Source organism: Chiloscyllium plagiosum, unplaced genomic scaffold, assembly GCF_037043375.1.
Source record: "Chiloscyllium plagiosum isolate Xiang-an unplaced genomic scaffold, Cpla_swu_hap1 HiC_scaffold_4, whole genome shotgun sequence".
NCBI classification, from domain to species: Eukaryota; Metazoa; Chordata; class Chondrichthyes; order Orectolobiformes; family Hemiscylliidae; genus Chiloscyllium; species Chiloscyllium plagiosum.
This window is the reverse complement of record NW_028270142.1, coordinates 57,200,566-57,224,826: the sequence shown is the minus strand read 5'-3', so window position 1 is coordinate 57,224,826 and position 24,261 is coordinate 57,200,566. Positions and strand designations below refer to the sequence as shown.

General features: G+C 40.0%; 1 long non-coding RNA gene across 1 annotated transcript in view; it reads left to right on the top strand.

The window, feature by feature from the left end:
- Positions 1 to 16,569, top strand: part of LOC122549576 (uncharacterized) — a 49,348-nt gene extending 32,779 nt beyond the window's left edge. Inside the window, exon 5 of the long non-coding RNA XR_015756840.1 lies at positions 15,414 to 16,569. This is a non-coding gene — a long non-coding RNA (uncharacterized LOC122549576). The remainder of the gene's footprint in view (positions 1 to 15,413) is intronic.
- Positions 16,570 to 24,261: the final 7,692 nt, after the last annotated feature.

Below are 24,261 nucleotides of genomic sequence, written 5' to 3'. Positions count from 1 at the left end.
TTTTCAAGTACCCACCTTTACCTGTCATTACATTCATACAAAGATCACAACTGTGGTTTGTCGTGGTTCAAGTAATCAGTTATCGGTGCCTATTTTCTGATCACTAAAAGTGTAGCAATTCCTTTGTTACCAATTACATAATAAAACCATGGCTCAGGCAGCTGTTATTTGCAGTTCACAAAACAGCAGCTGCTTTCACTGATAGCTATTGCAAAGCACAGTTAGACCCTGAGAACTTGCATAAGACTGTGGTCTCTGGACTGACCGTTGAGTTATGCAGCTGAATGTGTGTATTTGAACATAGTATAAAACTCCTTGTCTGGGGAATTGTGGCTACTACCAGCACCCAATGGGCCCCTTCTGGTTTAGGCAATCTAACTTTAGGAGAATTGCAGGTTGATTTCTGAGAAAGCTGCTGACACTAGGAGGGACCATCTTTAAACTGACAAAACCGCTTCCTATAATACGTTAACAGAATTGGGGAGGGGGTTAGTGGTTGGGGTGAGGTCATGCTAGAGAGCTCAAGCTTTGGCAGAGAACCAAGACATTGACTGGGTCAGACAAGTACACATTGTTTTTCTTTCAGTGAAAGTTTCTGTCAGATATTTAGGGTAGGTTTTGTAAAGACCCCAATAGGAACTTCTGATGGGAATTCAGACTCAGAGGGTCCTTTAGGGAATTCCAACAGTTTCAAAGTTTTGTTTATTTTCCCTTCTCTCCTAAAGACAGTGAGTTATGCTTGTATGTGGTTTCCAGGGATGGTATCTCCTTCATCGGAGCCCAGTGAGCATGAGCAGCATGACTAAGCAAATTCCTGGCACTATACAGTGTTCAAACATGCACACATGAATATATGGATGGGCACAAATATGCCCTGAAATGGCAGTAGCAACTGGTTGCTTTTCCTCCTCCCTAAATTAAATCAAAGTAGCTACATATGGTTCTTCTACCGCAACTGCAGATGTGAAAGCAGAAAAAAGCAAGAAAAAAGCTATTGAAGCTTGGTCAGTTGAAAATTTCAATACTGGTAATTCATTGAGTTTCTATGGAATAGATGGGTTTAAGCCAAAGATCATCCATAATCTTAATGAATAGTGGAACAGATCCAAGGGACTGATCCCATTCCTATGCTAACTATAAGGCACAGAATTGTGAGTGAAGTTTGAGTCTAAGTTCCAACGAATGATGTAGTTTTTGAGCTCTGACCCCAATGTACTCTTCAAAAAAGTTACAATGTGACATCAAGTTTACCATTAAGTCATTTTGGATGTTTAATGACTAGCTTATAAGACCATGTGATTAGATGACAGTGAATTTCATAATAGAAACTTCATAAAACCAATAAATAAACATGTAATTCATTGAAATTGACTAGGATTCACACAGTGTTGGAAATCACATTGGTTACTCTATCCTAATGTTCCTAGATGTCCTTACACCCTTGCAAAGAACATTGGATTCATTTGCAATTTATACAGTGGAACCTCGAATATTCGAACAACATGGGCGGGGAGTATTTTGTTTGGATAATCAAATGTTCAGATAATTGAATGCCGGAAAACACAGTTTAGCTAAGCATCGGGACCTTGCGATCTTGTTCAGATAGTCCAAACTTTGGATATTTGACGTTCAGCTAATCAAGGTTCCTCTGTATTTTCTATCTGAGATTAGTTATTGCATTTTCTGACTTTGCAAAAGAAGGATAATTGTTTGAAGTGGTGCTTTAATTCTGGGGAGTCACTGGAAGTAACCCATTGGAAGTATGGTTCTATGATTTTTCATCCATTGTAATAAGTGGTCCCTGTATTCCCAATATAATTCCTGTGGGCAAGGCTATACAGCATTAAATAGATATATAATTGTAAGGATCTCCCAGCAAATAAGAACATAATGTACTCATGAGAGTTTAGAAGAATGAGAGGTCTTGCAGAAACATATACAATCCTGAAGATACTTGAGTTAGACTTTTGAAAGACAAGGGAGTCGAGGGTTATAGGAAGCAGATAGGGAAAGTGGGGATGAGGCCATAACCTGATCAGCCATGATCTCATTGAATGACTGCAAGGCCCAGGAGAGATTGTGTTAATCACTGAGACCTTTGTGAGGATGGGAGAAAGTTAGGAAGCTTTCCCCCTCTCACAATATGCTTCTATAGGGGACGCCCCACTCTTGAACAATGTTCCAATTTTCAAGATCTGGTTGCCCTGGAGTAAGAAGCTAAGATAGCACAGCTAAGGTGTGTTCTGAGTCATGTCTGCCCTTGGTCACTCTCTCACCGTCCTGCACAAGCATGCATTGTGTTTAGAGCTCGCATTGCCCCAGTGGTGATTGAAATCTCTTCACCCAGGCTTGGGAATTTTTAAGCTTCATGTTTTCCACAGAGAAATGTTTGAATATCACAGACTCCGAAGTTGTACTCAGGTCCTGTTCCTTGTCTTCTCATTTGGACTTGCTGAGATGAGTTGACAGACTTTGAGGGCTGCAGTTGGCAGCAAATGTAAAGCTGCCTGAAAGCCCCAGTCAATCAGTTGAAGTATTTCTACAGTGAGAAAGATTTTTATAATCCATATACTGTTGCTTGATCATTCAGTACTGTCACTCTTTGGAGTACATGAAAATATAAAAGGCATAATCAGATTGTCAGGGAACATCTCTGACAATGCTTTCTAGAGTTGGAATGAAATTATGTTTTTTTTGCGCAGAAGACATGAAACAGGCCAGCAGGCAGGACAACAACAGCATGTCAAAGATTTGACACCAATGTTTTTCTTCGTCATTCTCTTAGGTCATTTTCTTTGATGAGGGTGGGTGTTGAATTGACAGTCTGTGGGTGAGTTTTCTATGAAGAGAAGGAAAGGAGACTGTTAATTGTGAATGTGTTTTCATTCAATCACAAGATAGAGGCATTGGAGGCAAAGCCTTTACTTATTTCCCATCCTGTATGTGAAAGGTATTTTCACAGAGTCATTGTGAGACAGAAAAATAACAATAAACCTGTAATTCATTGATAATGACTAGGATTAACACAGTGTTGGAAATCACATTGGTTACTCTATCCTAATGTTCCTAGATGTCCTAACACCTTTGCAAAGAACATTGGATTCATTGGCAAATAGGATTGGCTCATGTGGTGTTGACGGGTTTTCTAGTGAAAACAGTAACATTCTGAATATTACTAAGTGTCTCTGCTAGTATCAGGAGAAGAAAATGAAACCAATCCTGTTGATAGTGACCAGACCAGGCAAGAATGACTAGTTTCTTTCCCTCAATGATAATGGTGAAGCTGTTGAGTTTTTATGGCAGTCCAAAATCTTCATTGTCTTTATCTCTAGATTTTGAATTGGGAATTTAAAATTCTCAAGTTTCAAGATTAAATTTGAATTCCTGTCCTTGTGCAGATAAATATTGCACATTATTGCAGTTAAAATGTTGATACTAATTGCTGGGACATTTCCATATTTAAGCATTGGTGTGAAGCCAGGACTCATGCACCAATAGATTATGCCACTGATAGTTCAAGATGTTCTCATTTGTGCTTGTGAATTGTTGTATATGATGCTTGTGAAATGACATTTTGCTGTTTCTGGTTAGAGATTGCATAGGACCAGGTTGAGAGAAACAAAATTGGTGACATAGACATTTTCTAATCATCCTGTTCAGTGATATAATGACACACCTCTGGAACAGGTAGGGTTGTACCTAAGCCTCCTTGCTCAGGGGTGTTACCAATGCCCCACAAGAACTCCAAAGAGTTAGTTGTATAGATATTTTCCAATCAACATGTTCAGAAATGCTATTAAACACTTGTGGAACAGTTGGGGTGTGAACCCTGGCCTACAGGTTAAGAGATAGGGACACTACTACTGCATCACAGGGTTGGTTGAATAATATGAATGACCAGACTGTGTTCAACTGTCTGACAAAGCTCTGGCTGTTATGTCTATTATGCTGAAACTTATCTTTCAATGGGCTATATAAATAGAAGAGTAGAGTAAAAAAATTGAGGTTTTGACAATCCTATATAAAGTTATTCATCCAATTCTGGGTACTGAAATAATGTGAGTGTTCGAGTGGGCTGTGTGTGGTAAGGAGTCCGGAAATAGGAGATGCACTGGGTCACGTGATTTCTCTCTCTGGCCTTGAATGACCCTATGACCTAATTCTGCTCTGAAGTCTTTTGCCTATAAGAATAAAAGTTGCAACTAACCAAATTGTTCTCAGCAGCGTAGACCAAACAGTGAGCTGCTATGAAGTCAATGGAGATCCATATTACTACAGTCCTGACTGAATTATACAGCATTTCACCTCTCAGTTCGCTTTTTACAGAACTTATGCAAAAACTTTTGTTTTGATAGAGATGTCCGTGTATATGATATTGAAGCATACAGTGCAAGGAAATCTACTTGTTTCATCAGGAATGTGCTAACTAGATGTAAAATGGGAATTGAAGATCAAGTAAGTTTCATGCTTTGAGGAAATTACCTGTTCCAATTCCAACTATAGACAAATTATTTTGTCTAAGTTTATTTTGACAACATCATTGCTTTTCGATTTATCATTTTGCCAAATTCCTGATTGATCCATTTCTAAAAACGATTTCCTTGCAAGATTTGAGTGATATAATCTGTTTCTGAGTCTGCTCAGAATAGAACAACATCAGGATCAAATGTAAGTTAATTGCTTGAATTAGTGGGTGATGGATTTGCTTATAGATCTGTACCTTTAAGGATAGTAGTACAGTCTTTGTTCAAACACTCAACTTTCACGTTTGGAAGTTGGTTCAAGACTGAAACAGATTGATGAGATTAAAGTGCCCTCCCTTGGTCACTGCATGGGCTCTACCATAAATATGTTTGTATATTCTCAATGCAATCCTTCAAAGTGATCTGCAGTCTAAGACTATTCCAATATGCTAATTTGGCACTCTAAATTGACAACAATATGAAAATCAAAGGCTGATTGGCATGGAGGTTGGTAGTGTCCTTCTGTGTTTAGTAAGGAACAAAGAACAAAGTAAAAAGGAAAGATAACAAAGAACAGTACAGCACAGGAATGGGTCCTTCAGCCCACAAGACTGCACCAATACATGACGCCCTTCTGAACTAAAAACCTTTTGCCTCTGTGTTGTCCTTAGCCCGCAAATTCCTGCCTATTCATATATCTTATGATGCCTCTTAAATGTTGCTATTGTATCTGCTTCCACTACCACCTCTGGCAGTGCGTTTTAGGCATTTATCATCCTCTGTGTAAAAGACCTGCCTCTCGCATCTCCTTTGAACTTATCTCCTTTAAACTTAAACTTATGTCTCCTTATAATTGACATTTCTACCCTGGGTAAAAGACTCTGACTATTCATTCTCTCCATGCCTGTCATGATTTTGCAAGTTTCTATCAGGTCACCATTCACCCTTTGACGTTCAAATAAAAACAGACCAAGTTGGCCCAATCTCTCCTCATTGCTAATACCCTCAAGGGTAACATCTTGGTAAACCATTTCTGCACCTTCTCCAAAACCTTCCCATCTTTCTGGTATTGTGGCGCCCAGAACTGTACACAATATTCTAAATATGGATTAACTGAAGTTCTGTACAGTTGCAACATTTCTTGTGAATTGTTGTATTGTATGCCCTTACCAATGAAGGCAAGCATGCCATATGCCTTCTTGACCACCAAATCCACTTGTGTTGCCACAGTTGTGGACCTGTACACCTGGACTCCTCTGTATATCAATATTACTAAGAGTCAGTTATGACAAAGGGTCAGTTAGACTCGAAACGTCAGCTCTTTTTTCTCCTTACAGATGCTGCCAGACCTGCTGAGATTTTCCAGCATTTTCTCTTTTGGTTTCAGATTCCAGCATCCACAGTAATTTGCTTTTACTAAGAGTTCTGCCATTTACTGTATATTTCCCTCTTACATTAGATCTCTCAAAATGCACTTGAACGATACGAGCATAGGGTGGAATCTCCCTAGGCCCTGAATGACAAGGGCTGGGGCGAGACCATGGGAGAATTTTATGAGAAGATGAGTGAGCTCTTTCTCGATGTAGGGAGCAACAAGTCTCATTTTCTAATGATGTTCCAGATGTCAAGATGAGATTATCAATCATGAGCAGCAAGAGGACTATTAAAAGGGATTACTGCTCATTATCACCCTTATTATTATTTAACCATACCTCATTAATGTTGAGGTTCCTATTTTACCACTAGCAGGAGAGAAACAAGATCCTGAAAAATTCTGCTCTGAAAGTCTGAGCGGGTACCTGGCTCGCTGTTGTTCATCCAGTTGTCCATCTCGGACAATGGGCACCGACATCTCAGGGCGTGCTCGATGGGGCAGCAGCTGCACTCACCCCACGTCAATGGACACTGGCATCCAACATATGCCAATGTCTCTGGGCCATCAAGGCCTATCTCTGATCCACTTCCAGAAAGTTTCTGCTTTTCATTGCTGCACTTTGGGGTGCACTGGCAACCATCATCACAATAGTGCTGCAAGGATTGCAGGGAGCTGACAGATTGGACCAGGCTGCATCACACTTGCTCTCTTCACACTTATTCATTTAGTGTCTGCCAGGAAAGGTGGGGGGGGGGGGGGGGGGGGGGGGGGGGGTGGGGATGGGAGCGGGATCAGTTAGCTCAGCTGACTGAATGGTGGTTTGTGATGCCGAATAATGCCAACAGTATGGGTTCAATTCCTACACTGACTGAGGTTACCATGAAGGGCTCTCCTTCATCAACCTCTCTCCTTCTCTGAGTTGTGGTGACCCTCAAATAAACCACAATGAGACATCTCTGCCTCTAATCGGAGAGCAGCCCTAAGTACTGGTAGGACTATGGTGACTTTACCAAGATGATCATGACATCCCTGTATAATGTTTCAATCTTGTCTTGCTTTGTAGTATGGATACAAAGCCAGGAATCTTGCTGTGGTTGTCAGCATTCATGACTCAAGGGTGAGATAGGTTGCTGTATGGCATTCTGCCATGTTAATCTTACTATATGCCAACTGTGCATGTGCCCATTGAACTGCATGTTTCGATCAAATAGCCACGTCTAAAGTCTAAGGCCACTAAGTCTAAGCATTCAGTGAGCCCAAGGGAAACATCCCAGGAATCGAAATCAGTCCAGAGCACAGTCATTTGGTAGATTAGGGTAACCAGATTCAGGTACCTCTCCTTGTAGAAAGTGAGAAACTGAAAAAGGGGCTCCCGGCATCTGCCATACCTCTTTCTGCCCTACTGTGGTCTTCTTCTGTGAGGTCTGTGGAATGAGAGAAAGGGGGTGATTGTGTGAGATGAAAGCAAGTGGCTGTTAGCATCGGTGTAGATGGAGAAATGTGGTGAGGTGTGAGTGAGTGAATAAGTTGAAAACATATACAGACTAGGTGGGTGAGAGCGAGTAAGGGAAGACGTTGCAAGAAATGGTGAGAATTCTTGTGACATGGTGGCAATGTCCCTACCTCTGGACTGGGAGTCCTAGGTTCAAATCCATCCTGCTCCAGAGATATGTCATAATGTCACTTAAATATTAATTAGAAAACTTTGATATTACTAAGACTAGTAGAAAATGAGCCTTGGTGGAAGCTGTATACAATATCATTGATTGTGTGGGTTGGCATAGATAAAATAATGGCACTGGGCATTTCTCCAGACACCCAAGACCACATTGACTAGATAGCAAACTGGTATTATGGCCTCCTCTGCCATTCCTTTGGGAAGAGCACATCTTGCCTCTGCACCACTCCTTCCATCAGGATTCCAAGTCTTGCTCGCAAAGCAGGGTGCTAACTTCCCCCAACCTGGGACAAATGTCACAAACCATGCAGGGCATCTCGAGATGTTGTTTCATGTCTGGGTGTGTGATGGCACAATGCCAGGGATCTTGGCAGTAGTAAGTTCCTTTGGCCATAAATGCAGGATAGATAGTTTGTGAATAGTATTGGGACATGAAACTCATTAAACATTATACCACTGCAAAATATGGTAGGTTTCAGACCATTGGTTTGGAAATAAAAGCTACTGATTTAGCATAAGAGCTCTTAAAATATGGATATTGTTAATCAGCCTTTAGACATATTTTATATACCTCTGGAGCAAATAGGGACACTGTTGCTGTGCCACATGAATATAACATTTTTTTTACCTTTATTCAAGTGAATTCATTAACCGACTGAAAAGGGAAAGACGAATAAATAAGTAGATGAAAACCTATGTTCAAAAATGAGATTGCCATTTAAGTCTGTACATGTTCACCTTTTGATAATGATAACAAGAATCCCTCATTGGTGTAGAACAGAAGTATCTCAACTCCGCAACTGGTTTGCGGGTGCTTAAGCTAAATGAAGGAGAGTGCAGAAAGAATAAACCATCCAACTTCAGAGAGAATATTTGCTTTAAAAAACAGCAAGTAATTTTCCACATATGCTCAAATTTAGATAAAGTGACTTTTTAAATTATGATGGGAAATTAGATCTGAAGTTCTAGCATATGCACAATTAACTCTCCGATTAAATGCAAGATGGATTTCTGGATTCAACTGTACAATATTTACCATTTAAAGAACTAACAGAAAACAAATAGTAGTTTACCACTGTTAAAGTTTGGACTGGGAGTGGAGGCTATACCAAAGCGTGGCTCCAAGAGTTGTGATAACCATTCACAAGAATTGACAGTTCATGTTCAAGTCAGTTGAACACAGATGTAATCAGGCGTTGCAGGCACTTCCTGAAATGTATTTTGCTCTGAGCAAGCCCTGAGACTGTTCTGATTCTCAGAAGAAAAGTTAAATACATTGTGATATTAGACATATAGTTGTGGTTTAGCAAGCTGAGAAAGAGCAGCTTCACAAGCAATTCAAGATTCAACGGATGCTATGTGGTGGTTAGTCTTCTGGGAATACACAGGGAAACGTACAGGGAAATTGATACTGAAAATGGTTGACTAATGAGTAAAGCTTATCTGAAGATGCCTAGATGAGTTAAATTTAGTCATGAGATGTGATCCAGTGATTTGGTTCACTAACCTCAGATACCAAATATGTTGGGCACGAGACTGAATTGGATCCACATTAGTAAAACACACAACTGTTAGCTGGTTCAAGTAAAACTGGAGAGCCAGATGTAAAGATATTATCTATTGGCGACCACAGCTCTCACCTTATGACCACATTCTCATTCATACTTTAGATTTCACTGTAGAACACAAATAGAATTGAAAGGGAATTATAGTTCTATGAGAAAATGATAGTGCTTAATGAGACTGAAAACAGCACCAGAAGCACAATTCTAATTATCTGGTAAGGGTTTATCTGGAAATTTTAAGTTTCCATGGTGATTTGTTACTTGGAATGAGCTACTTTCATGTTTGAGTTTGTGTTTACAGAACAAGATGTGAAGGAACAAAGACTTGTTTGATTGAAAAATATACATTTTTATCATGAAATAGCATTGTAAACAGATTTAAACTGACACAAGGTGAAGGAATTTTGGCTTCTTGTGAATCACCAGGCATTGACCTACATGTTCCTGAGGTTTAATGCAAACTAGACATTCAGAGAATTGAAGACCATCCTTATACATGGAGTTAGAATAAGAAACCTGGAAAGCCAAATAAGCAACATCTACAATGTCCTTGTTTCTTTGGAGCCATACTAACTGACACAATCCTGTGTCTTATCCAGCTGAAGTTCAGGAGAGGAGATGTGAATATTGCTGAATGGAAACAAAGGGTGCAATTTTATCAATGGGGCACCATCCCTAATGGTACACCTTGAAGTCAGTGCCTTTTCTGCTCTCCTGCTTTTTCCCATTTCCCTGCCAATTTCAAGTAAAATAAAAGTGCTGGCAGCGTGAATGGGAATTATGGTGGTGGTGGAAGAAGCCTTTCTGTTAGAAACCACTATTAGCAGGCAATTTTGTAGCTTCAAATGCACCATAAAAGATCCTCTTGGTCAAACAGGGACTCACTGCAACAAGGGCGCCACTTTCCTGTTCAACTCCGCCACCTTTAATATAAAATGGTCTAGGTACTTCTTCACATTATGGGCCAAATCTTACTTCTTGGACTGAGTTGTTTTGACTTTCTTGGAGGGATTCCTGCTGTGAGGCTGTGAGGTTTCTCACCATATCTTATCAAACTCGTCTTATTAACTACCTAGCCCACCCCTATGCTGTCCCATGTCCAATTTCAGCTCAATTTTATCATATACTTTTCCTGGAGCATTTGCCACTCAGCGGATATCTCAGAATTAATCCATACCCCTTGCATCTGGGTCATCTTGAATTTCCTGTTACGTACCTGATCAGATGCTGTTAGTCTGCAGCTGCCCTGTCCTGACATTTGTCCCCAACATGGCAGACAGGAGAAATTGGTGCCCTGCTTTGCTGGCAGAGATCTAGAGCTCTGGTTTTGAATGTGGTGGTGTACAAATTGGATTACCTTTCCAGAAGGTAAGATTTCCACTCACAAGACCAGCAGTGGAGGGCTTGACAACACGTCATGATCTGAGGTTGCCACCCAGGTTAATGCAGCCTCAGCTGTCTCGAGAAATTTCCAGCACTGTAGAAAGAAGCTTGATGTATTTTTGCACTCTGCCCAGGTAAGTTCAACTATCTTCTCTCCAATATCTCACATTTACGCCATCACTGCTACTGTTCCTACCTCTCACTAAGGGTCAATCTCTATGACTCTCACTAATTACCTGGAACATCTTCCCTCACGCATTGTCACCTGCACCTGGACCCCTCAACAACTCTGCATGTCCTCTATGCCGCGTATTCTCTTGCTCAGGACACTTCTCCTGCTGTACCAAACATAACAGCTATGCCATACACATGTCCCTTCATACCTACCTCTCCCTGAGGGGCTGACTGACTATTTCCAAGCCTCTGCACTAGCACAGGAGGGTGCTCTTAAATTACAGTGCTGGGATCTCCAGACTGAAGGTTTCCCCAGGGACTTGACTGAGGCCTGCCAACAATCGGATATGCTTTCTTCATTTGCATCCGGACTAAACAACAATTCCACTCTCTAAACGCCCATGGATCCCTCTTCCATTCCTCATTCCCTCCTCCCATTTCTTGCCTATCCATTTACCCACCTTGCCCCATTGAACTCTCCTTGCTAGTCCCAAGACTTGGTGCAAGCCTCCATTCTCCTCCTACCCTCTCTTGTTTCTGGTATTTAATAATGAAAACTATTAGCCCCAGACACAATTGCTTAAAACCTAACTCTTGTATACTACCTTAAAATGAATGTCAACCTAATTCTTATGTGCTGTTGATCTTATCTTCAAAATGAGACATGATGTAAAAAAGTCTCTTTGTTACTGAGAATTTATGACATGCTATTATAACCACAAAACTTATGCTCAACATCATGCTCAATCTCTACATCTTAATCTACTGTGGGGAAATCAAAATTCCACATTTGACTTAATTCACTCACTTTACACACCATATTTCTGGTATAAAATCCCAAGACCTCTAAGAGTTACATGGTCTATCTGTGAGAAGCTGAGTGATTGGTTTGGCTGATGTCACCAACCATGTGCTGTGAGATTCTGATACCATAAAGGTTTTTATGCAGGGGTGATCTTCATAGCCATGGTAAGAGCTATCCCTGTAATGGAAGATTCCTTGAGACTAATCCATGGAGATGATATATGCTCAGGACAGTTCTCCTTGAAAAGATTGCAAGTTGAAGGCTGATATAGTCTGACACATTCAGGTCAAACTCTCTGAAAATGTGTCAAAGAAGGGTATGCATACAATAACTGCTGTGTAAACACATTTTTCTATTTATCAAATCTTTATTCTCTGAGGTGACTGAATAGTCCAATTCTGGAGCCGCAGACTCTGCTTCAGATAGGGTTGGAGGTGTTTGACGAGGTGAGTGGCTAGAACCTCTAAATTCTGAAACCATGCTAGACTTACGTTAAACCTTCAGAAAATAGTTCTTGTCATACTTCAAGATTACACCTATGCTGAAACCTTACACATTTTGTTGGTGATTGAATGTTACAATTCATTCAGCAAGTCCAGGTTGCAACCTGTATTTTTACATGCATGTTGTACTCTGGGACTATGAATAATGATGGATGAGGTTTTGACTTCCTTTCTATAATGTGGCAGCCCAGGAATCTGATTGTCTCTGCCACTGGTGTGCGTTGGAAGGGTAGTCAGGTTGCTACTCAGTTGGTTTGGTTGCATTATGAATGCATCTACCTTGGTCATCAAATGTTCAAGTAGGTCTTGAACCCAGTTCTCTGGCTCAGAAGCGGGGATGCTCTAAGCTGTGATAACAAATCTCCTGCACATTTACTATTTAACTGTCCATGCAAGTTGTAACTGTGGTCATGTTGTCACTTGTAAAACAGGTCGCCTCCATGTCCACTTTGCATATGGTGCATCGTTTATTACTCACACACAACCTGGGACACAGAATGAATACTTGGGTGTCACTCTATTTAATATTCTGACCTAGTAAATGTTGTGAAGCAGATAGCAAATGTGAAGAAAAGGGGGATTTCTGGAAGTTTTTATTACTCAAGTACACTCTTCAAAAATAAATCCTTGCTGTCTGCCTGGTGGTGAGCTGCCACCTTGAACCACTGCTGCCCTTGTCCTTCTAGATGGATGTGGTTGTGAAGTCACATGATGCTGTCTTAGGAGCTTTGGTGAATTTCTGCAGTGCATTTTGTAGATCGCACACACTGCTGCTACTGACCTGCAGTGTGGAGGGATGAATGTTTGTGCATATGATATCCATCGAATGGACTGCTTTGCCCTGGGTGATGTAAGGTTTCTTGAAGTGTTGCTCGAGCTGCACTCATCCAGGTCAGTATGAGTATCTTACCACATTCCTGACTCAAGATTGTCAAATAATTAAACATCCATGGGACTGCCTCAGAAATGAATAATCGCCTGCATTTATCCTGTGTTGCTGATAATCAGTAGCCTGCACAGTGATGGAATGGATTGTTTTACAGGATGCTTCCTGGGTATCATCAATATTAGCCTAGATTTGCAAGATTTTGACAATGTAGAAGAAACAAAAAAATGCATGCATCCATTATGCTGATTTTAACCCACTATACACCTAACCTACATATCATTTAAACTTCTCCCAGAAAAATAGCTTTAATTGTCTCTATAACACATCTGAACTAATCTTTACAATCACTCACTCTTGCAATTTCTTCTCAAATCTATTGTTCTTTGTGTGTAAGTACAAGGGAATGTTATAAACAAGAACAGGTAAGCAGAATAATACAGTAAAGGCATTTTTTCAAAGCTAAAGTTTTGACCCAGAAGCTGAAAGTTGTTTAAGCTGAAAGAGTGCTCTTTGTTACCCTGTAAGTTTGTTTAAACAAGCCAAGTATTAATGGCTGTTGGGAATTGTTAAACTCGTAGGAGGTCATTCCTCCCCACCAGAGGTGACTAGGATCAAACATATGTTAAAGTTTAGTGTCAAAAAACCCCAAATCAAGTAAGTAAGATACTAACTGAAGTATTTTAGCATTTGAAGAAGCACATATTTAGATTACTTACAGTGTGGAAACAGGTCCTTCCGCCCAACAAGTCCACACTGACCCGTCACCCACCCAGACCCATTCCCCTACATTTACCACTTCACCTAACACTACGGTCAATTTAGCATGGCCAATTCACCTAACCTGCACATTTTTGGATTGTGGGAGGAAACTGGAGCACCCAGAGGAAACCCACACAGACATGGGGAGAATGTGCAAACTCCACACAGAGAGGCGGGAATTGAACCCGGGTCTCTGGCGCTGTGAGGCAGCAGTGCTAACCACAAACGTAAACAAGCTACATAGATGTTGATATTTTATTGCAGTAATAATTAAATCATACGTTCATAGAATTGATTTGGCTCCCTAGTAAGGACAAAGAAAATTCCATTAAATCTTTCTATGTGCCACTTCTTTAGTTAATAGGAGAGAAGGTCCAGTCCTTCCAAGACTTCTGACTCTTCAAAAAGAGGATGCATTGCAGCTTTCAGGAGGGATGTTAAAGAAGGAATGAGAGAATGGGTAATTTAGAGGATAAGACTTCAGATTCACGTAAACATTCTGCTTCTTATTCCTTTTGAATGGTTCGCAGCACAGTTGCTCAGTGGTTAGCACTGCTGCCTCACAGCACCAGGGTCCCAGGTTTGATTCCAGCCTCAGGTGACTGTCTGTGTGGAGTTTGCACATTCTCCCTGTGTCTACGTGGGCTTCCTCTGGGTGCTCCGGTTTCCTCCCACAGTCCAAAGATGTGCAGGTTAAGTGAATTGGCTATGGTAAATTGCCCATAGTGTTAGGTGCATTAGTCAGAAGGAAATGGCTCTGGGTGGGTTACTCTTCTGTGTGGACTGGTTGGGTTGAAGGGCCTGTTTCCACACTGTAGGGAATCTAATCTAATCACTACAGCTCCAGGTACATCATGGAGAGAGACCTTATCATAACAGAGGCTCCAAGGGCAATCTGTAATTTTTGCTGTCAATAGTCAGTTTGCACTCATGTGACGTTTCGTTGTCAGATTAAAGAGTATCACCCCAGCTTTCAAGCAAGTCGTTCAAGAAAACAGTGAATTAGGTCTGCTTTTCCACCAATTAGTAACCTACAATGCTAATGCTTATGATATATGGTGACTGTATTTTTGGTAGCAGGATATGTGCTTTGTGTAAAATGTAGTATTCAAAATCAGTGTCCTTATCATCTTGAAGATTCTTGAGTTGTATGTTCTAGTATGGAAAACTGGTGGATATATGTAATTTCCTCCACTGCTAATCGAGTCATAGAGTCATATAGCACGGAAACAGACCCTTCAGTCTAACCAGTCTATGTCGAACATAATCCGAAAGTAAACAAGTCCCACCTATCTGCTCTTGGCTCATATCCCTGAAAACCTATCCTGTTCATGTATCTATCAAAAAGTCTTTTAAATGTTGTAATTGTTCATGCATCCACCACTGTCCCAGGAAGTTTATTCCACATGCGTACCACCCTCCATGTAAAAAAAATTGCCTCTTACGTGTTCTTTAAATCTCTCTCCTCTCACTTTAAAAATGTGCTTTCTGGTCTTGAAATCCCCCATCCTAGGGAAAAGACAGCCACTATTAATTTTATCTATACGTTGCATTATTTTATAAACTTCTATCAGATTGCCTCTCAAAATCCTAGACTCCAGTGAATAAGTCCCAACCTATCCAGCCTTTCTTTAAACTCAAACCTTCCATACCTGGCAACATCCTGGTAAATCTGTTCGGAACCCTCTTCAGCTTAATAATATCCTTTCTATCACTGGACGACCAGAACTTGTCACAGTTTTCCAGAAGAGGCTTCACCAATGTTCTGTACAATCTGACATCCATTTATTGATTTGTTGTTCTTCTTATGCCTCCACAGAAGTGGGAAGTCCATGAGAGGTCATGCTGGACTGCAACTGATATCTGCACTCGGAAAGGTAAACACCGCTGAAGCTGGAGATCATGAGTGTGTGTCAAATTGGAGGTGTTGTCGAAAGGCACCAGAGAGATGTATGAGAAAGAAAACCATTACAGACATCAGTGTGGAGAGGAACGTGTCCATATGGATGCTGCAACTGTGCCTATTTCATCCCTCCAGCTCCATGTTAGCACTATGGACAATGGTCTTTGATGCCCATCTGACCTCACACTGTGATGACACCTCTGCTGACCTGTTAAGATCTTGACACTGTGTGAAGCTTCTTAACCCTCCATAAAATCTCATTGTTGCCAATAATTAAGAGCTGGTTGCCTTTGAAATACTTTGATTATCTGACTGGACAAAGATGGTGCAGCAGGCAGATCACATGCAGGAAAATCTCCACATGCAGAGACATATCTGGGAGTGAATTCAATTTGACCAGATCTGATTTTTCACATTCACATCCAGCCAATCCTTAAAGTTGGATTCATGAGTCTGAGAAAATTCCAGCCAATAATGCAGGGAAATTTCCCATGGGAAATCCACATAAAATTGAACATAAACACAGTTAGTTAGAGTCCTACAGCATGGAAATGGACCCTTTGGTCCAACTCTCCATGTGGACCAGATATCCTAATATAATCTAGTTCCATTTGCCACATTTGGTCCATATGTCTTTAAATCTTTCCTACTCCTGTATCCATTCAACTGCTTTTTAAATATTGTAATTGTACCAGCCTCCATCACTTCCTCTAACAGCTCATTTCATACATATACCACCCTCTGCATGAAAAAGTTGCTCCTTAGGTCCCTTTTAAATTTTTCCCCTCACTTTAAACCTATGCCCTCTAGTTTTGGACACCCCTATCCTGGGTAAAAGATATTGTTTATTTACCCTATCCATTATCCTCATGAATCTATAAACCTCTATGTAATTGAGGAAAAGAAGTAAAAGCAAAACAACGTGACCAAAGTAGATTGAAAAGTTACTTTATGTGAATATTTTCAATGAAATTGCTACCTTTTGTCAGTTACATAATGCCTGATATTGCTGGATTCCTATTTTGTATGGATATGATTGCTGCTGAATATTATTAAAGCAGAAATGATGTGAAATTGACCATTTGAAGGTAAGTCTCTGATTCTGACTGTGGTAGAGTAAATTGTTTGGCTGTCGACGTTCTCTTTTCCACTTCAATCCACTATTTCAATGGAATGCATATCATGTGGGTTTCAATGTGGGATCCTGCCCAAGCGGTGAAGATGGAAATACCCAACTTGGTGGCCCCAGGTCATAACTAGCTCCACCCATTCTGAAAATTAAAAGCAAAAGATGCTGGAAAAAACTAACAGGTTGGGCAGAATCTGCACTGAGAGAAATGACACCATCATATCAGATTGATGACTTTCTATCTGGTCAGCCATTTTGAGGGCATCTGCTAGAATGATGATGGTATTACCTAATGTCAGCTGTGGTATGCATGTTAGCCCTTTAGTATATAATCCCTCCAATTCTTCACCATGGTGCATATCAACACTGGATATCAAGAAATCACCAGTGTTCAAAAGCAAAATGCTGCAGAAGTTGGACATGTGAAATAAAAACAGAGATTGCAGAAGCTACTCAGCATCTCTGGAAAGATTTAACATTGCAGGTTGATGGCTACTGTCAGAACCAGAGCCAATGTTGTTAAGGCACAACCAGTCTCCTGGTGAGGTCCCTCAGTTTATCATGGTAAACTAAATTTTAAAGCTCCCGCTGGGGAAGGATGAATTGGCTCCCCTTCTTTGTTTGCCGAGCTCCTGGGTTGATCAAGACAAGATTAATTCAGAAAGGATCACTTCCAGATGAAATTAATTTAAGCTTTAAAATGTGTAATTCTAACCAGGCTTTCTTGAGTAAACAAAAGAGTGAGTTTATTGGTTGCTAATCACTAAAAGAAACAATACAATATATGTACACATTAATTAGAAACAATAAGTGAATCCAGAAAAAAGTCTAAAATGTATGGATCAGTCTCTGCTATCTGTGAAAAACTTGAGGGGACATTGTGACCATATTGGGTGATATCTATCATATTAGCACTGAGAGTTGAGCCATCAATTTTGAGATTTTTCACTTTTCATTTACTGAAATTTTATTTCCTTTGATGGGGTCTGGCATGCAGCAGTCAGAGCAAGATTCAGTCTTTTCCTTTCCACTAGCAGTGCAGGGGTGTTTAATTCTGCCATTCAAATGGGCTGCTGTGTCCTGGATGATATCCAACTTCTTGAATTTTGTTAGAGCTGCAGTCATCTAGTCAAGTGGAATATATTCTGTCTCAGAATTGTGCCTTGTAGATTGTAGACAGACTTTGGGGAGTCAGGAGCTAAGTTACTCATTGCAGGATTCCCAGCCTCTGCCTGCTCTTGACACCAAATGTTTATATGGCTAGCTCAGTTTAGTTTCTGATCAATTGCAACCTCCAGGATGTTGATGGTTGGGCATATTGAGTAAATGAAATAATATTGCACTCTTTACAGTACTATACAGTCAACATTGCTCCAATGATGTCACTTCATCATTTGTATTGCATTAAAATAAATCAAACAACGATTAGGTGAACAAGTTATACACCTGTTTTTACATTTGATTGAAAATGCTGAAGAAGTACCAAATAGTGGGTGCTCCTTGTTCATAGGTAAATCTATCTGTAATATTCTTGAAACAATTAATTTTCCTAGTCAGGTCATCCAATTACACAGAACATTTAACTGCAGCTGTTAAATATAACTGGTAATATGTTGACAAATCACATTTTTAACTACATAAAACCCCCGGTAACATCACAGTAATAGATTAGATTAGATTAGATTACATTACAGTGTGGAAACAGGCCCTTCGGCCCAACAAGTCCACACTGACCCGCCGAAGCGCAACCCACCCATACCCCTACATTTACCCCTTACCTAACACTACGGGCAATTTAGCATGGCCAATTCACCTGACCTGCACATCTTTGTGACAATGGGAGGAAACTGGAGCACCCGGAGGAAACCCACGCAGACACGGGGAGAATGCGCAAACTCCACACAGTCAGTTGCCTGAGGCGGGAATTGAACCCAGGTCTCAGGCGCTGTGAGGCAGCAGTGCTAACCACTGTGCCACCGTGCTGCCCAATGTTTAACACGAGATTAATAAATCGCATTTTCACCGACCCCAGGCTGAGGCATTAGAAGGCCAAAATTGTTCAGATCCTAGATTGATCTAGATTGTAATTTCTTCTTGTATCACAGGTGCAGTCAATGAGATGATCTCATCTGGGCTTTGTTGCATTTTATTTTCGAGGGGCTCTTTTTCCAAGTACTGATTTAGAAATAGTTACAAATGCACTCAAAACTTTAGCAACATTCTATAAAAATAACACAAGATGATGTTCACTTTCATTGAGACTGGAAGCATGCAGGGTGTGTCAAATGTACCAAATGTACATAAATGATAAAATCCACCCAAAATCAGGATGATAAAAATACTAGCAGTGTGGACATTTTGTTACTGGCAAAAATGTGACTTATTCGTTTCAGTTGGTTTGACAGGATGGGTCAGTAACCAGAGGACACAGATTTAAGATAATTTGCAAAGGGAGTGGAACAAAGAGATTTTTTTCACATACAGCCAATTGTTACAGTCTAGAAGGCACTGCCTGAAAGGGGGGACCTAGTTGAACCACGTTTAAAAATGTCAATACAGATATTATGGTTTGAGTAGTCTCTTTTTGTGCTGTTAGCTTCAATGATTCTATAATCAGACATTTGCTGGGATTTCAGCTGCTCGCTACTTTAGCTATACATACTGCCTAGTTCCACAGAATAAGCACTATTTACTTAGTAAGGAGTAGGTATAAACACTTCAAACAAGTAGGAGCTTGCCAGAACACTGATAGGGAATTGTTTAATTGATTCTTGGTTGTGATGACTTATTTGATTAATATTTGCTTAACAGTCATTTGATTATACGGTTACAATTGAAACTAGACGTTACAGGACTGTGTAGAAAATTTAACTTAAATGTATGTAGAATGACTTCCAACAGTATTCAAAGGTTAAGGCTACCGCTTGTACCACAATTTGAAAGTGAGTTCTAGGAATGAAGTAAACTAATACATGTTCACAATTTGCCTTGCAATTTAACAGCGAGGAACTCCTCTTCATAAAACAAAGGTTTTTGCTTGAAAAGCCTTATTTTAATTGTTTTGAAATGTGGCCTTTTTCTCTTTATTTGAATGAATTGCGACAGTTATTTCTTGCAGTCAAATAAGTGTGAGAGTGCAACAGACCCAAAATGACACTGTAGAGATATACAGCTTCCTGCATTCCCATTGTTTTAAATAGCACAGCCTCAAAGGCTGTGATTAAAGTTGACATCTTTTGACGATGTCCAAAACTGGCCAGAGGTCAGAGAAAGGGCAGGATGCGAGAGGGAAAGAGAAGGAAAGGATTAGAGTTGAACAATGTGTCATTAGAAGTTATGGTGATTAATGCCTCCATATTCACTGTTATTGAAAAACTGGACTTCCATTTAAAAAAAAATCATTCTTATGATGACTATTTTTACTCATCATCCATTGCATTGTTCTAGATAGGCACACCAGGCTTAAAGCACATCATAACTTTTAAGGCCTCAAATCTCAGTTAATTTGACAGCCGATCAAGTAAATTGCCCGTACTGGTTCGGAACCCAATACCTGGATGAAGTCCTGGTCCTGACCTTGAGGCTGAACCGCTGTGACTATGTTTTCAAAAATAAGTGAGCTGATTGGGCATGACGTGAGGTGATCTCAAATGCCTCCAGGAAGTGGGGTATGCCTGCCTACCAACATCAAAGCCAGGCAGTAGCCATGTTGGGATTGGTGCTGCCTTGCCAAGTAGACAACAACTTGTGAATTAGCTAGGAGGACAAAGGTTATGCAAAGCAGCCATAGACACCAAGATGAGATACATCCCTCAACGTGGTGCCAACTGACCCCATGAATTTCATAGCAATGCAGATATGAAAACAAGATGCATTTCACCCTGTGACAATGTACAGCTAAACGTTTGGTTTCATCCAGAAAACAAATGGAAAATCCCATCCTGTTTGAGACAGATTTCTTAATGAATTCATTAAGTAAGTTAAACAGCAGTTAATTGGTGGTGAGGGAAGTTTCCATTTACCTGTGAGGCAAGCACTTTTAAAAATTGTAGATAGCCCCAGAAGTAGAGGATTTTAGAGCTACCCTTTCTGAATGCAATTTTCATGTTATGTCCGCATTTATATATGCCACCACCAGCAAGTGATAATACAGCCTGAGATATACAGGGTGAAATGGGTTCCATTCTGCAGTAGCATGTAGGAATGCAACTAGGGTGTCCAAAATCAAACCATGGTTTGTAAAAGGGCATTTCTTAAAGATAATTGATGAAAGTAACACACGACGAATATACATGAGTACCTGATTTTTAAAAAAGTCCGAGTTCACAATTTGTCCCATTTATGCAAATATTCACTGAGTTAATTTTCAATGTATTAGGAATGATGCCTGCTAAAGTGTTCTTAAATAGGAATTACTTTAAAAATTGTGCATCTAATTTGCGATGAAGAAAACATTAAGCATTTTGGAAGTTTGTTGTGGCGATCAGCCAGATACATTTTATGACTGAACCAGTAACAACCGAGGCTGACTTACCAGATGCTTAGGTCCTGCCTGAACATTGTTCTTTTCATCCCAGAGTTTTACAGCTTTTCCCTTAGAGATGTCACGTCACAGTAGCCAACTGTCCTCAGCTTTGTACACCCCAGTACAACACCGGCATCTCCAAATCAGTCCTCAATCTTTACATGCTCAACTTGGGTCAATTCAGATATGTCCTGACTTGATGGAATTGGTTCTATTGCAACCAATGAACAGACAGATGAAGTAATAACTGCTCTAGGATGACAGTGAGTAAAACTTTGTCTATATTAGCCATGTCTATATTTTAAAAAAAATCACACTCTCTGGCCATAAGGCTTGGGTGATAAGCTTAGATGTTACCTGCATGGTATGTAAATATTACTTAACGTTCCTATAGTATAAAGCTAAATAAATGTAGTAGAACATTCCTTTAGACAGAGAAAAAGCATTATGATTGGTGAACAAACCATTATATATCAGCAAATCAGTCTTTTCTGATTGGCATCTTTGGGGAACAGTCTTTGAGGTATAATAAAACAGCAACAGATTATGCAAAATGCCTTCAGTTTCACTAATTCTAACACTTCTTTAATTTCTTATGCCTTTGAAGCAATGCATTTCTGAACAATTATATCAATTTGTACACTAACCAGACTGAATAATTATAATTTTATACAATTGTTTAATATACCTACTTTCAATCAAAATTGCTGTGATTATAAATACGCCTTCCTAGTGTTACCAACTGATCTACATCTATCAGCATCACAGTAAATTGCTCCAGGAGTTCTTTGATAATCAGAACTCTGGTGGTTTCAAGGAGAGAATCCTTCCAATTTAAGAGGTTGTTTTCGTGCATTCATAAAATACTGAGAAACTTTTCACTGCTGCAGACATGTTCAATAAAGAAGAGTGGTTCTAACATCTTGTCACAGATTCTGGAACCACTCTCTACCCCAACTCTAGTCCATTTCCAGCTACCTGCAATGTCGTTTCAAGATAAAGAATCATTCAGCCAGAAAGCTGATTGATGTTTCCATATATAATTTGTGTGCAATCAGAGGAAGAGTGAAACCAACCCAATTTTATTCATGCCTCCTCAAACTTGATTTGCATTTTAGCTGATTATAAATAGATTGAAAAGTGAAATTTTAGGAGCAATCATGGTTTTGGAGAGCAACTGTCAGTGATAAGTATTCAAGTTTAAAAACAACATTAAAACTCTAAAAGGAGAAAAACACTATGACATTCACATCAATATAACTATTTTTGCTATCCTTCTCACCAAGTTTTGCATTTTTCTTTGAAATTACACTTGGGGAAAAATCTCACAGTGTGTGCCAGCAGGTCAATTTGACATTTACGTGCAGATTGAGACCCCTGCTGTAAGGTAACACTTGGTCTTTCTTGATAGCACAATACCGTTGAAATAATTATTTGTCCCAAACTCTTCCCATTCTTTGTTAGAATCTGTGGGAAGGTGATAGGAGGAAACTATGGCTGTGGCTTGAAGCTTTTGTTACTGCTTCGTAAATTTTCCGCCTTTTGTTGATATGAAATGGTTCAATGTACAGCAAAGAAATCCTTATGAAGTAAGACATTTTCACATCTGTGCACGTATTGGCACACTACCACAATGATCTTCCACATCATGCACAAACATGTCTCCTCTGCCCACCTCCCCCACACATAATCTGTCACCATTATTCTCCTGCATCTCCCAATAAAGCTTGAAGTTTAATCATTCAGCCTGCATGCTTCAGATAGTTGAGCATTAGAGATTGAATGTGAACTGAAAATAGATTCATTATTTCCTTTAGCTGTGGTCTTCTACTTCATTTATCATTTTAAAAAGCAAAGAGGTTTACCTGCATGTGAATGATGGCCTTGTATGGGGTAGGCGGTCTAAAATACTCTTTTTCTTCCAATTGAACCTTTTCTTATTGCACTGTTGTGAGCAGGATGAATAGTTTCTCCTGTGAGCTAAGCCTCCCTGAGAACAAGCAGAAAGATCACAGGGTCCATTTCTTAGTAATTATTCTGCTGAATAAATAAGAACTCCATGGTGTTTCACAAACATGCACGAAGAAGCATGTTAAAGGGTTAACGCCTTCACTTCCACTTGATAGAGCAGTGCATTTCAATTAGTTCAGCTAATCTCTTCATTCGATAGCTTAACCTGCCATGGGTGGTAAGCAGCAGTGGGATCAAGGGTTTAATAGCAGTATGATCGGAAGACATTCCATAATTAATTCAGTCACAATGCTGGCAACTGTTCATCCACATGCATGGCCACTCAGTAGCCTGGGAAGGTCTTCACACATCAGTAATGGCAGAAGCGAACAGCTGATGGATACACAAGTCAACACATCACAGCCAATGTCATGACAGAGCACTTACAGTGGATGCCTTAAATAGGAGTTTTGTTGCTGTTGATCCCTTGAGGTTTGATATCTCTGATAACTTTGGTGACGCATTGTTTATAAATATTTCCTTAATAGCTCTTGCTATTCAATGCCCAATGAACACAATGTGAACATTAAAAAAAAGAACTGTGAACGTTGGAGATCTGAAACAAAAACAGAAATTGCTCAAGAAACTTAGAGGGTCTGGCAACATTTGTGGAGAGAAAACAGAGTAAAAGTTTTGAGAACAAAAAAGAGATCTGTTTTTGGGACATGAACATTAATGGGTTAATAACATTCAAATGCTGGTTCATTGAGTAACTGGTTGACTTGCCATTTCACCTGCAGCAACAAAAATGTTTGCACTTACTTAGCACCATAACACATTGAGAAGTGCTTTACAAAGGACTAATCAAAGGAAAATGGACATAGTTTCAACACCCATGGTGTTCTGCAGGGATCGGTCTGGGACCTCTGCTCTTTGTGATTTTTATAGATGTCTTGGATGAGGAAGCGGGTCGTTTAGTAAGTTTGCCAATAACATGAAGGTTGGTAGAGTGGATAGCTGGAGACTTTTTCCCATGGCGGAAATGTCTATCACTAGAGGGCATAATTTTAAGGTGATTGGAGGAAGATTTAGGGGAGATGCCAGAGGTAGATTCTTTACACAGAGAATAGTGGGTGTGTGGAATGCACTGCCAACAGTAG